Below are 12,841 nucleotides of genomic sequence, written 5' to 3'. Positions count from 1 at the left end.
AATATATTTTCATCTTGACCTCTAATTTATGTGAAATTAAAACCATTAGAATCTTAACTTCCAAGACTACCACCTCCTAAATTTTCATAATTTTCTTACATCTGAATCTATCCAGATCTAGTTTGTAACATTGGTATCAAAGTCAATATTCCTCGGAAGATAATGAACACGTGATCCAAAGGTAATTCGAAGGAGCAACTATGGAGGACTAAGAACTCATCTCCATACCGACTAGGGCTTATCCAGTGCCACTGCAACCACTAGCAATCGCCAATGACAAACCACCCACGTGGGCAAAGGTATTTTTTAAAGAATTTTCTAAGGAGGTTGCTAGATCCTACGTGAAGAGCACTGAGAGGATAAAAGGACCATTAAAACCTTGGCAGCTATAACAACCTATCCCCCCAAAAAAATTAAAATTAAAATTAAAAAAAATTAAAATAAAATTAAAATTTGGGCACGACGTGGCCGGTCACATTATGCCCATGCACTGCCACCTAAGCAGCTTGGCACTGCATGGGAGTGACATGCGTCATAAGCCTGGCCATCTGGTCGCGGCAAGCCCCACCCCGCCGTCACCACCGGTCTCCCCCCCACCGCCTCTCTTTCTTCCTTTCTTTTTATTTTTCCTCTTCTCTCTCTCTAAAATGCTCTCTCGTTGCTCTCTCCCTCTCGCGGTCTCTCTCTCTCACTCTCTCTCTTTTCCCCTTCTTGCCAACGCCGGCCTACCGCCATCGTCGCTGTCGAGGTGAGCCCCTCTCCTTGTTTCTTTTCTCTCTCTCTCTCTCTCTCTCTCTCTCTCTCTCTCTCTCTCTCTCTCTCTCTCTCTCTCACTCTCTCTAGTGGTCTCAGGTCCGTCGAACCTGAGCCACCGGCGAGAGACTAGCAGCTGGCTAGCCAACAGCGGCCGAGTAGCAGCTGGCTAGCCAACAGCGGCCGAGCCCCTCCCCGCCGGCCCGACTTTCCCTCCCTCCCCTCCTCTTTCTCTTCTCTTTTCTTTTTTCCTTTCTTTCTTTCTTACTTTCTTTCTTTCTTTTTCTTCTTCCTTTCTTCTTCTTCTTCCTCCTCGGTTCCTCTTTCATGGCTGCTATAGTGTTGGGCTCGAGCCCAGCAGTGTAGTAGTTTCTTTTTTTTCTTTTTCTCTCTTAATTTTTTGTTAATTAAGGATTTTAAGTTAACTAATGTATTTAGTTGCAGTTAATTATATATATACGGAAATATAATTATTATCTAATTATAATTAATGATTAATTATATTATAAAGACCTAAATATACCTATTTTTTCATATAAGCTTACTGGCGTATGAAAGATTAATACTTAGCTTCATTAATTATAGTCTTGAGATTTATGAATGTACCCTAATATTCATTATTTATATATAGCTAGTATGTAATTCTATCGATCTAGTTATATTATTTTTGTATAGAATAAAATAGTAGGCTTGTATATTTATTTGCTTATTTCTTATATTATATAATTAAGAAATAGTAAGAATCATAAATTAGTTGTAATTATATTTTTGCCTACACTTATATTCTGATGTATAATTAGACATATTTAGCCTTTTATTTTATAATTACATATTACACTATTTTAATAAACATAAAAGAGTAATCTTTTTAATCTTATTTCATCACTAGCATTTTAATAATAATAGTATATTTATAACATTAAAACCTAATAAATCACCATATTTTACACGAACGGATTCTGGATAAACGACTAACTTTATGCTACCTAAATATTTTCAGATCCTGAACCCCTTATTTGAGATCCCGTGGACTCTATTAGCGATGAGTTGACACTTGATTGGCAGATGTGAGGGATACGTAGTTTGTGTCTTCTGAACAGATAGTGAGTAGTCTTATCCCCTAGACGTCTTTCTCAAATTAGGATCTATTATATAATTATGTATATGAATGTTTTGGCCTCTAACATGATTATATGACCTTATCTAGAGATGATTTCAGTTGAGCATATTTTATCATGCATTTAATTAGACTGATATAGGATATGAGTATATTAGTGATATATAGAGATGATTAGAGATGATTATACTATTATAACTATATGTCGAGATAATCTTTAGTATGAGTATGCATGTGATACATGTACTATTGGATATTTCATCGCATTATATCTATTTTAACTCCTTTTCCACCTAAATTTCTAATATGCATAACTTGTTATAGTACTAGATAAAATGCATATGATCTGTCATTTAGAAGGAAAACATGAAATCTGATTAATAGGATAGTTGATAGAAAGCGTGAGGATACCTGAGTAGGCGTGAGGGTTAGGACGCGCTTGGTGGATGATTGATTGCTCGTCATAGTCACGATCATATGGCCTTACGTCCGAGATTGTTAGTTTGTGTTTGCAGTAGACATTCAGACATATGCTATTCGCTATGGCATATGTGACGAGTTATCCTCACGTGTATCTATCAGCTAGAAGGCTGCTCGATCTAGATGGATGCTGATACCCTTAGCGGATGGCAAGGTATGATTATGTTTGAGATACTTTTTGCGGATGGCAGAGTATGCTCAGAGCCTTCGGGCATGATGTTGAAATCGGGTACCGGGTGTTGACTATGTATAGTGGTCTAGTATGATAATATTATACCAAGATATCAGTGATGATCGAGATGTTGAGAAATGCATATGATTTCATTTTCATCTGATATACCTGATTACCGAGTGGTCAATATGCATAATATGTGATTATATTTGATATCATAGCATGGTCATGGTCGACATGCATCATATGTATCACATTTGAGAGAGAAAGAGTTATGATGATGATATGACATAAAGATTTATTTATTCATTATCGATAATTATATACTTTTATCAATTATGATATGATATGTATCTTTTATTTATATATTATTAATGATATATTCATATACTCATTTATGACATGATGGTCTTTCTGATTCATATTATCTAGTACATTATTTACTCTCTATTTGACATCGCAAATTAGGGGTAAAGTCTATTCACTAAGCATTTTGCTCATGATTCTCTTTATTTCTTTTCTATTCCCTAAGATATTATGGTACGTGGTAGCAACTTAAGATATCATGAGGATATATTTTAAAGCAAAAATGAGGTGAGCTATAGATGTGTGATGGTATAGAAGATAGTTTATCTAGATATTAAAGTTGTACCATTATTTGATATTTATACTCCATTATATAGATGATGATTTGTATAATACAAGTTGGATTATAGTGTACTCATGTATTAGTGATTTTAGTTATATCTTGATGGTTTGTCGTGGCCTGTGTGGGCCCTTACCAAATTATGTAGCTGTCTAGTATGATTGTTGTGGACTTAGATATTCATATGTTAACATGTTTATTTGATTGATAGTATGATTGATCTTTGAAATGAATTATGTTGAGTATAGGTGTATCTGTGTATGATGGGCCCCGCACGTCATGTTGTGTGTGTTGCGCGTGCCGTGTGGCCGCGTGAGCGTACACGTGCCTGTGCCGGGGGAGGGCATTATAGCAGCAGTCCTCCTTACCCAACACCACTCCCCTACATTGACAGCGCCATTGGCCACAGAGGTTACAACCTCCCTACTACATGAAAGTCCAAACCATGAGGGAGGCAAGTGTCGGCCCAAACCTCAACGAAAGCACCACCTTTGACCATGGTGGAGATCCTGTCATCTCTACAAACATTTCCACCATCAACACGACACTAGAGCATCCCTTAGTGATGACCCTATCGTCATCTTCCCTAGCTGTGGTGGAAAATAAAAGTCAAAACCCTAGTTTTCCACCTAAAGCATAGACCCTACTATATAATATTATAGCATAGTTCTCACACCTTTTACCATGGTTGGGTAGATTTTAGGTACTATCGAGATGAATAAATCACACCCCTCAAGGTAGAGCTGGTGTGCAAGTGATGTGCTATCATGTAAGATGAATATTAACACATTGATAAGCATAATTGAGAATGCTATCATCATAGGATAATTAGGTGCAATATTGTAAACATTCTATATAAGCAGAGTACTAAAATGTCAAGCAACAAATATAATGGAAAATATCATCATTAATACTAAAACTACCATATCATATGGAAATTGTTCTAGCATACAAGCTCACATCATAACTGTTCATAACAGTAAGGGAAGATAGTCCACTTACTTAGATATGTTAAGTTCCCCGATGATGAGAAGTCTTTGCTCTAATTGGGTTCACTTTGGGGTTAGTGCTGGTCCTAGAGAGGTCTGCGCAAAAACTAGGTCTGCACTAATTCCTTAATCTATAATAAATAATTAAAATGCTAAAACTACCTAGAAAAGGGACTAGGCTCAACCCACATAGGTCAGGCCAACCCAGCACTTACCAACAGAGAAATGAGGGAAGGGGAAAAGAATTCTTCTTGTTTAGATATACAATGGAGTACAAATATCCATAATGGTACAACTCAATTGTAATAACCCAAATTTATAATAATAATAATAATAATAATAATAATATATAAATTAAATTAAATTAAAAAAAAGAAGCACAATGGAAAAAAACCTTATTGGTTGCATGGCACGAGCGTGCCATGCAAACAAGGCTGACATGCATTGAGGGCGCCACATGCCCCAACTGTCGGCCCGGCCAACTTGGCCAAGCCAGCTAGTGCGGTGGGCCTCGCCACTACCGCAGTCATCACCACAACCCCCACCGCCTTCTCTCTCTCTAAAACTCTCCCTCTCTCTCTCTCAATCTTTCTCTCTCTCTCAATCTTTCTCTCTCTCTTATTCTTTCTCTCCCTTACTCTCTCTCCCTCTCTCTCTCTCTCTCTCTCTCTCTCTCTCTCTCTCTCTCTCTCTCTCTCTCTCTCTCTCTCTCTCTCTCATGGATGTGCCACCGCTGGAACCCACCGTCGCCAGCTCCACCAAGCGCTAGTGAGCTTCCTCTCTCTTCTCTCATCACTTCCCTTTCTTTCGCTCTCTCTCTCCCTCTCTTTTTCTAGCTCGTGGGCTTGGGCTCGCTGAATCTGAGCTGCCAGTGAGAGGCGAGCCACTAGCTGGCCAGTAGAGGCCAGTGCCTTCCCCGCCGGTCCGAGTCTGCACCCTCTTCTCTTCTCCTTCTTCTCTTCTCTTCTCTTCTCCTCATTTCTTTCTTTCTTTTTCCTTTTCTTTCCTTCCTTTCCTCTTTGATCTCCTCTCTCACTGCTATTATCTACAGTGCTAGGCCGAGCCCAACACTATAGCAGAGAGTGCTGGGCTCAGCCCAGCATTGTAATAGAGAGTTTCTTTTTTCTTTTATTTTAAATTATTTATTGTATTTGCATTAAATTTAAATAAGCAGTTAATTAGTTTAAAGATATATATGTATATATATACTCACTAATATAATTATTAGCTAAGCATAAGTAGGACAAATATAATTATTTGTAATTATAAGTATTTTGGTATTTATAGCTTAATTATCATTATTAGATTAATGTATTTAGTTTTATTAAAGATAATAAAAAATTATGTAAGTTTCCATTAATGTTCATGTATACTTATATATATATATATATATATATATATATATTATAAACCTAGTTATTTAATAAAATTTAATTGCACAAACGAATTCTAATTGGATAAACGGCTAACATCATACTACTTAAATATTTATCTCGAACCCCTTATTTGAGACCCTAGGGACCTTACTAGCGATTTGTGACGGTTGGTTGACGGAAGTGAGCAATACATAGTTTGTGTCTTTGATATACCTTATTAGAGTCTTTTCTTATTGTATTAATTATTTATTTTTATTAAAATAAAATTTATGTAGGTCACGTTCGAACGCCCATGCGAACGCTTGCATCAGATTCGCAAATGCAGAGAACGCGAAATACACATTCGAACACGGTCGAGCGCATTCGAATGCCTACATCGCATTCGCACATACAAAGAACTCCTTTTGTGCATTCGAACACGATCGAGTGCGTTCGAACGTGATCGGCGGAAATTTTCTAGGATTAAGGTTACTTATTGTTATTAGGACTTGTTAGCTAGCCTCTATAAATATGTGGATGGCGGTCAAATTCATTATGCTATTGGAATATTGGTTTCTTGCCTCTTTATCATCTCTTACCCTAATCTCCCTCCTCTCTCTTCATCAACCTACTACCCTCTACCGTTGGCAAGGTCTCTCCTAACTTCTAATCTCCCTCGTCTGTCGATTCCTCCCTCTTCTTTGGGATCTCAACCACTTCTTCCTATTCATCTTTATCCCTTAAACAACATCACCTATCCACCCTCATCTTCATTATCATCTATAACCCTAACTTCTACTCCATCCATCACCACCACCATCATCCGCAATATAACGTATTTTTGTCCTAGTTATAGTTCGAATTTGTGAAGGGCATAAATACAAAAAACATAGATCAAGGAGTTACGGATCGATTTCACTTAGTTTCATAATTTTTACGGGAGAATATTTGGTGAATATTTTCCCTCACTTGCGCAGACTATTTCCTGCAATAAATTCAGATCTTAAAAGAATTATTCCGTAACCTATCATTGGTATCAGAGCCTATCAATTTGGTACCGTAGAACCCCATCAGTCTAGGAATTAGACTATGAATAGTCTTATCCCTTAGACACCATTATCAAATTAAGATATATTATATAATTATATATATGCATGTTTTGGCCTCCAGTATAATTATATAACTTTATCTAATGATGATTTCAGTCGAGCATATTTTATTATGTATTTGATTAGGCTGATCTAGGATATGAGTACATTAATGATATATAGAGATGATTAGAGATGACTATACTATTATGATTTTATGTCGAGATGATCTCTAGCATGAGTGTGCATGTGATAGACTAGTAGAAGTATGCATGTGTTAGATACATGTTTGGAGTCTGTATTGCATCATCTTTTTCTTAGCTTATTTACCACCTAAATTCTTAAGTTGAATGATCTATTATAGTGCTAGATATATGCATATAGGAAATAATAAAAATACATGTATATGTGATGTGATGGCTGGAACGATATCTAGTCTGGACTGATACTAGACATACTCTTAGCATATGACAGAGTATAGTGATTGCTAATGGTAGTACTCTTAGTGTATGATAGGGTACAACTATCATTGATATATCATTAGTGTATAACAGAGTATGATTACTTACTCAGATACTCTTAGTGTATGGTAGGGTATGATTATTCTAAGATATTCTTAGCGTATAATTATATAATATATCTTAATTTGAGAAAGGCGTCTAGGGGATAAAACTACTCACTTCTTATCAGAATACACGAACTACGTATCCCTCATATCCATCAACCAAGTGTCAATTCATCGCTAGTAGTCTTCACAGGGTCTCAATTAAAGGAGTTCGGGATCTAAAAATATTTAAGTAGTATAAAGTTAGTCGTTTATCACATTTAGAATTCATTGGTATAAAATATAATAATTTATTAGATTTTATTAAATAACTAGGTTTATATTATATATATATATATAATTATGATAACCTTATTCTAACTATAATTAATATTTTTTGATATAAAACCATACAAGAATTAGATATACAATAATATAATTAAAATACATGTACATAAAATAACTAAGTATAATTCAATTATTTGGAAATTATGACTTTTACTTAACTAGTCACTAGTTATACATAAAATAATTATTATATGTTTATATAAAAGTAATTATCATAGCTTAGTATTTCATTTTATACAAAACAGTATATAATAATAAAATTTCTAAAATAGTTATATATAATATAAACATGAATATCATAGTTATTATCAATATATCTATACATAGTAATCTAATAATCATGTATAAGCTATAGCTATATTTATATACAGATACTGATAATTATAATTAATCAGTTATTATACTAATTATACTTAGCTAATAACTATGTTAATAATTATATATATATATATTAATAATTATTTATCTAACTCCTCTGCTTTACCTGAATAAGTAAGCCAAAATGAAAAAAAAAAGGAAAAGCTCTTTGTTATAGTTAGTAGAGAAAGGAAAACAAATAAAGGAAAGAAAAGGAAGCAGAGAAGGGAAAGGAAGGGAAAGGGAAGGAAAGTTGGATTTGGGATGGCACGGAGGGGCCGCTGCTGGCCAGCCAGCGACCGGTAGCTCAGCTCCGACGAGTCCGAGCCTAGGTGCGAGAGAGAGAGAGAGAGAGAGAAGAAGAGAGAGGAGGTGGGAGGATATTCACCAATGCTCGGTGGAGGTGGCGACAGTAGGTTGGCGTCGGCAATAGGGAGAGAAAGAGAGAGTGAGAGAGATAAAGAGACCAAAAGAGAGTAATTTAGAGAGAGAGAGAGAGATAGGTGGTGGGGGAGGGTGGGTGTGGCGATAGGGCCCACCATGCCAGCTGGCCAAGCCGCATGTGGCCGCCCCATGGTTTGCCACAACAGATGAGAATATTTTTCACCTGCTAGGCTCAGCTTGGGCATGAGGTGGACCACAATGTGGTCAGTCGCGTCATGCCTAATTTTTTTTTAAAGTGCTAGGTTGTTACAATGCATTAGTATTTATCATGCATTACATTGTTCATAAACTATTATTGGATTATACTTCCTGGGCCGTGTACTCACCGCCTTTTTTATGGAAACATTTTAGAATTAAATGTGGAGGATGCGGACATCAAGGAGTAGCAGATTTAGTTTTTTTTTTATTGTTGCTTCTTCTATTTCTTCATAGTTTGACTTTAGCCTCTGCAATGATTTTTATGTTTATGTTTGTATATGGACATGTAATATTAAAGGCTTGTTTAGGCCTATGATACTTGTAATTATAGATTATTTGTTTGGTTTGTTATTTAAATCTGTCTTAGATATTTTGCAAGAATATTACACTAATAAGTCATGTGAGAGTCACAGAGATTTTTTTATGTGAAGAAATCATAATTTTTGGAGGTGGGTGTTTCAAAAATGATACTAAGTTAGTCTGGGAAAGGCTTGACAGATCCCTTACCTTAGCAAACTTGCTAGCCCTGCACCCCCTTGGGAAAAGTTCTCCATCTTCTTGCCATCAACAATGACCATAATCCTCGCCTCCTCTTAAGGTCGCCAAACAACATCCCAGAAAATTTAGATTTTAGCATTAGTGGACATGAGAGGGATAGGCGGTGGGGGAGGGTGGGTGCGGTGACAGGGCCCACCACGCCAGCTGGCCAGGCTAGCGACACGTGGCGGCCCCATGGCTTGCCACGGCAGGTGAGAAAATTTTCTCACCTGCTAGGCTCGGCTTAGGCACAATGCCAACCACAATGTGGTCGTTCGCATTGTGCCCAATTATTTTTTAAAGAGCTAGGTTGTTACAATGTATTAGTATTTATCATGCATTACATTGTTCATAAACTATTATTGGATTATATTTGCTGGGCTGTGTACTCACTGTCTTTTTTATGGAAATATTTTAGAATTAAATGTGGAGGATGCTGACATTAAGGAGTAGCAGATTTAGTTTTTTTATTATTGTTGCTTCTTCTATTTATTCATAGTTGGACTTTAGTCCCTATAATAATTTTTATATTTTAAGTTTGTATATAGACATGTAATCTTGAAGGCTTGTTGAGGCCTGTGATACTTGTAATTATAGATTATTTGTTTGGTTTGTTATGGTATTTTAGATCTGTTTTAGATATTTTGCAAGAATATTACACTAACAAGTCATGTGAAGAAATCATAATTTTTGGAGGTGGGTGTTTCAAAAATGATACTAAGTGAGTCAGGGAAAGGCTTGACAGATCCTTTACCTTGGCTAACTTGCTAGCCCTGCACCCCTTGGCAAAAATTCTCCACCTTCTTGCCATCAACAATGACCATAATCCTCGCCTCCTCTTAAGGTCGCAAAACAACATCCTAGAAAATTTAGATTTGAGCATTAGTGGACATGATCTAACGATTTTCTAAATATTTATAGAACAGAATAGGTCAGCACCTACACTCCTGCTTCGTTCACCAATAGCTTGGCAAGCTAATCTAAGAAGATTAAGAACTGGGCCTACAAGAATAGTTACAACATCTAGAAGGCCATTAAAACCATTGAGGATGAACTAAGCTTAATCTAGTTGAACAAGGGAGATGAAGCAGACTGGGACAAGGAAAAGCTACTGCAAAGCTGACATGATGACCTTATGCTAAAAAATAAAATCTACTAGAAGTAGCGATCAAGGATGAGTTGGATATGATGGGCTGACCACAATAGCAAGTTTTTCACTCCATCGCCTTCTCTAGGAAAAGAAGAAATCATATTCACTACCTCAACTTGGGAGGAGAAGTATGGACACATGACGACCAATGTATTAGAGCTAAGTTTGTCAGGTATTTTAAAAGTGTCTTCTATTCATTAGACCCTACACCCATCTCATCCTTTATTAAGAAATCCTATCGTATGCCTGGAGAATCCCTACTAAGTGAACAACATGACTTACGGCCATTCCTGAAGAGATGGAGATCCTTGATGTACTCAAAACCCTCAACCCAAACAAAGCATCGAGGTCGGATAGCCTAACGACAAAGTTCTTTAAGTTATTCTGGCCAGACATCAAGGATAGGCTTTGTCGATCTGTTAGAAACTTCTTTGCTACCAAATGTTGTAAGAAAGGAGTTAATTGCACCACAGTAGTGTTGGTTCCTAAATACGGCGTCCTATGCTCAGTGAAGGAGTTCAGGCTAATGCATGTAGGGGAGAATCAAGCTGCATAGCCACGGTTCTAACAAGTCAGCTATTCTTTTTGGTAAAACTACAACCCCAACCAAATGTCAAGTGGTGCTCAACATCCTCCAACTTAAGAAGCTAGGTGAGGAAGATCGCTACCTAGGGAACCCCTTAATCCCGTCTAAACCCAAGGCGCAGAACTACCAATTCCTAACTGATAAGATCCAAAAGAAACTCTCCCAGTGGAAAGGAAAATTACACTCCCAAGTTGGCCAACTTGTGTTGATCAAATCATTGATGAACTATTTACCGGTTTACTTCATGACATCAGCTCTCCTTCCTCTTCGAGTTATCAACAATACAGCTCTACCACCATAAGAGATTTTTGATAGGGGGCAAAAGAAGGCAACCACAAACTCCATCTCCATAGCTAGCAAAGCCTTTGAAAACTATTACTCCAAGGTGGACTAGGCCTCAAACAACCAAAGCTTGTAATTGAAGCTCTAATCCTCAAGCTTATCTAGAGAATAGTCAATAACCCAACCTCCAACTGGGTCAAGGCATTGATGGCTAAATATTACCCTTCATCCTCACTCTAGTAAGCCAAGCTAAGGCAAACGGTACCTTGACGTGGAGCTCCATCAGTTAGTTGAAAGACAGTCTCGCCAACATCTATCATGTAATTATGGGCAGCGATGCAACTACTTCTATGTGCGAGGATCCCTAGCTTCCAAGCAAATCTTATTACCCATAGGGGTCTTGAAGGACTTGATACTAAATCATAGTTGGAACATCCCTCTAATTGGTTCTATCTTCCCCTTCGTCATTTGCTTCCCCACCCGAGCAAAACAGCCTCTATTCGTCATTCAGCATCTTTGGATGCATTAGTTTATTATGCTTATGCCTAATCTTAATATTGGCCTTTTACTTTAATTACCTTACCCCACTGCCCCATCTCGATACATAGGCAACCTATATTTGAGCTCAGACTTGGCGGTTCGCAACGACTCCCTGGTTTGGACCTCAGCTAGAACTGAAATATTCTCAGTCCGATCGGCCGACAAAACTCTTTTAGAAAACCTATGGGAGTGTAACCCATCTACCGCTAAATCAGCCAACCTCTAAAAGATGATATGGAAGAACAGTTCAATTGAACCAAGAGTTAAAGTCTTCCTCGGAAATGTTTTGGTTGGTGCACTCTCTCTCCAATCATCCATTAAGAAGCGGACTTGAGACATAGAGGAAACCTGTCCATTTTGCTCCAACCACATTGAAATGCTCGAGCAGTTTGGTTCTCTAGCCCTCTCTGTTTAAAGATAGAGAAATGTTCTTCTTCTTTCGAAGATTGGGTCATTGAGATCAACAGAAGACTATCCAAAGAGGAAGTTGTTGTGTGCTTTAGAATCTCTTGGAAAATTTGGAAAGCTCGCTATGAAGCTATTTCTAAAGGTGGCACCCTAAGTCCTACAGTAGTTCTTATGAGGGTCACAACTATGGTCATTGAGATCAACAGAAGATTATCCAAAGAGGAAGTTGTTGTGTGCTTTAGAATCTCTTGGAAAATTTGGAAAGCTCGCTATGAAGCTATTTCCAAAGGTGGCACCCTAAGTCCTACAGTAGTTCTTATGAGGGTCACAACTACTTCCATATTGCTTACTTCTCTAGACTAGCATAAGCTCAACAACCAAAGTTACTTGCTCACTTTGGACTCCCAACCAACCGATAATGCCCTAACGTGTTGGTCTTGGGAAGGCACCTCTATTGGTGGTATAGGGATTTATATCTCCAATTAGGGTAAGCTTGGACAGATTAAGTACCTTTCGACTTGCAAAAACGCCCTCTATGGTGAAGATTGGGGTCTATGGTGAAGATTGGGGTATCCTGGAAGGCACCAAATTCCTACCATATGTGCAGGACAACGTGGAGATGTGGAAATTCAATGACTATTAGGTGGCAGTAAACATTATTGTAGGCATAACGAACTGCCAAGACTAGATGACTCTACAACTTTTTCAAGACTGTAACAAATGGTTATCTCTAAACTCTTTGATTAGAGTTTGTTACACAAGTCGTCGGAACAATTGGAAGCCCATCTACTAGCTTGCCATGCCGCACGCTCATGTTCGATAGTGGCCTGGGCGAGCTCTGTATTGG

This window comes from Typha latifolia, chromosome 3 (genome assembly GCF_019914945.1).
Source record: "Typha latifolia isolate L0001 chromosome 3, TyphaL0001v2, whole genome shotgun sequence".
Classification (NCBI taxonomy): domain Eukaryota; kingdom Viridiplantae; phylum Streptophyta; class Magnoliopsida; order Poales; family Typhaceae; genus Typha; species Typha latifolia.
Note: the sequence above shows the minus strand (reverse complement) of the source record.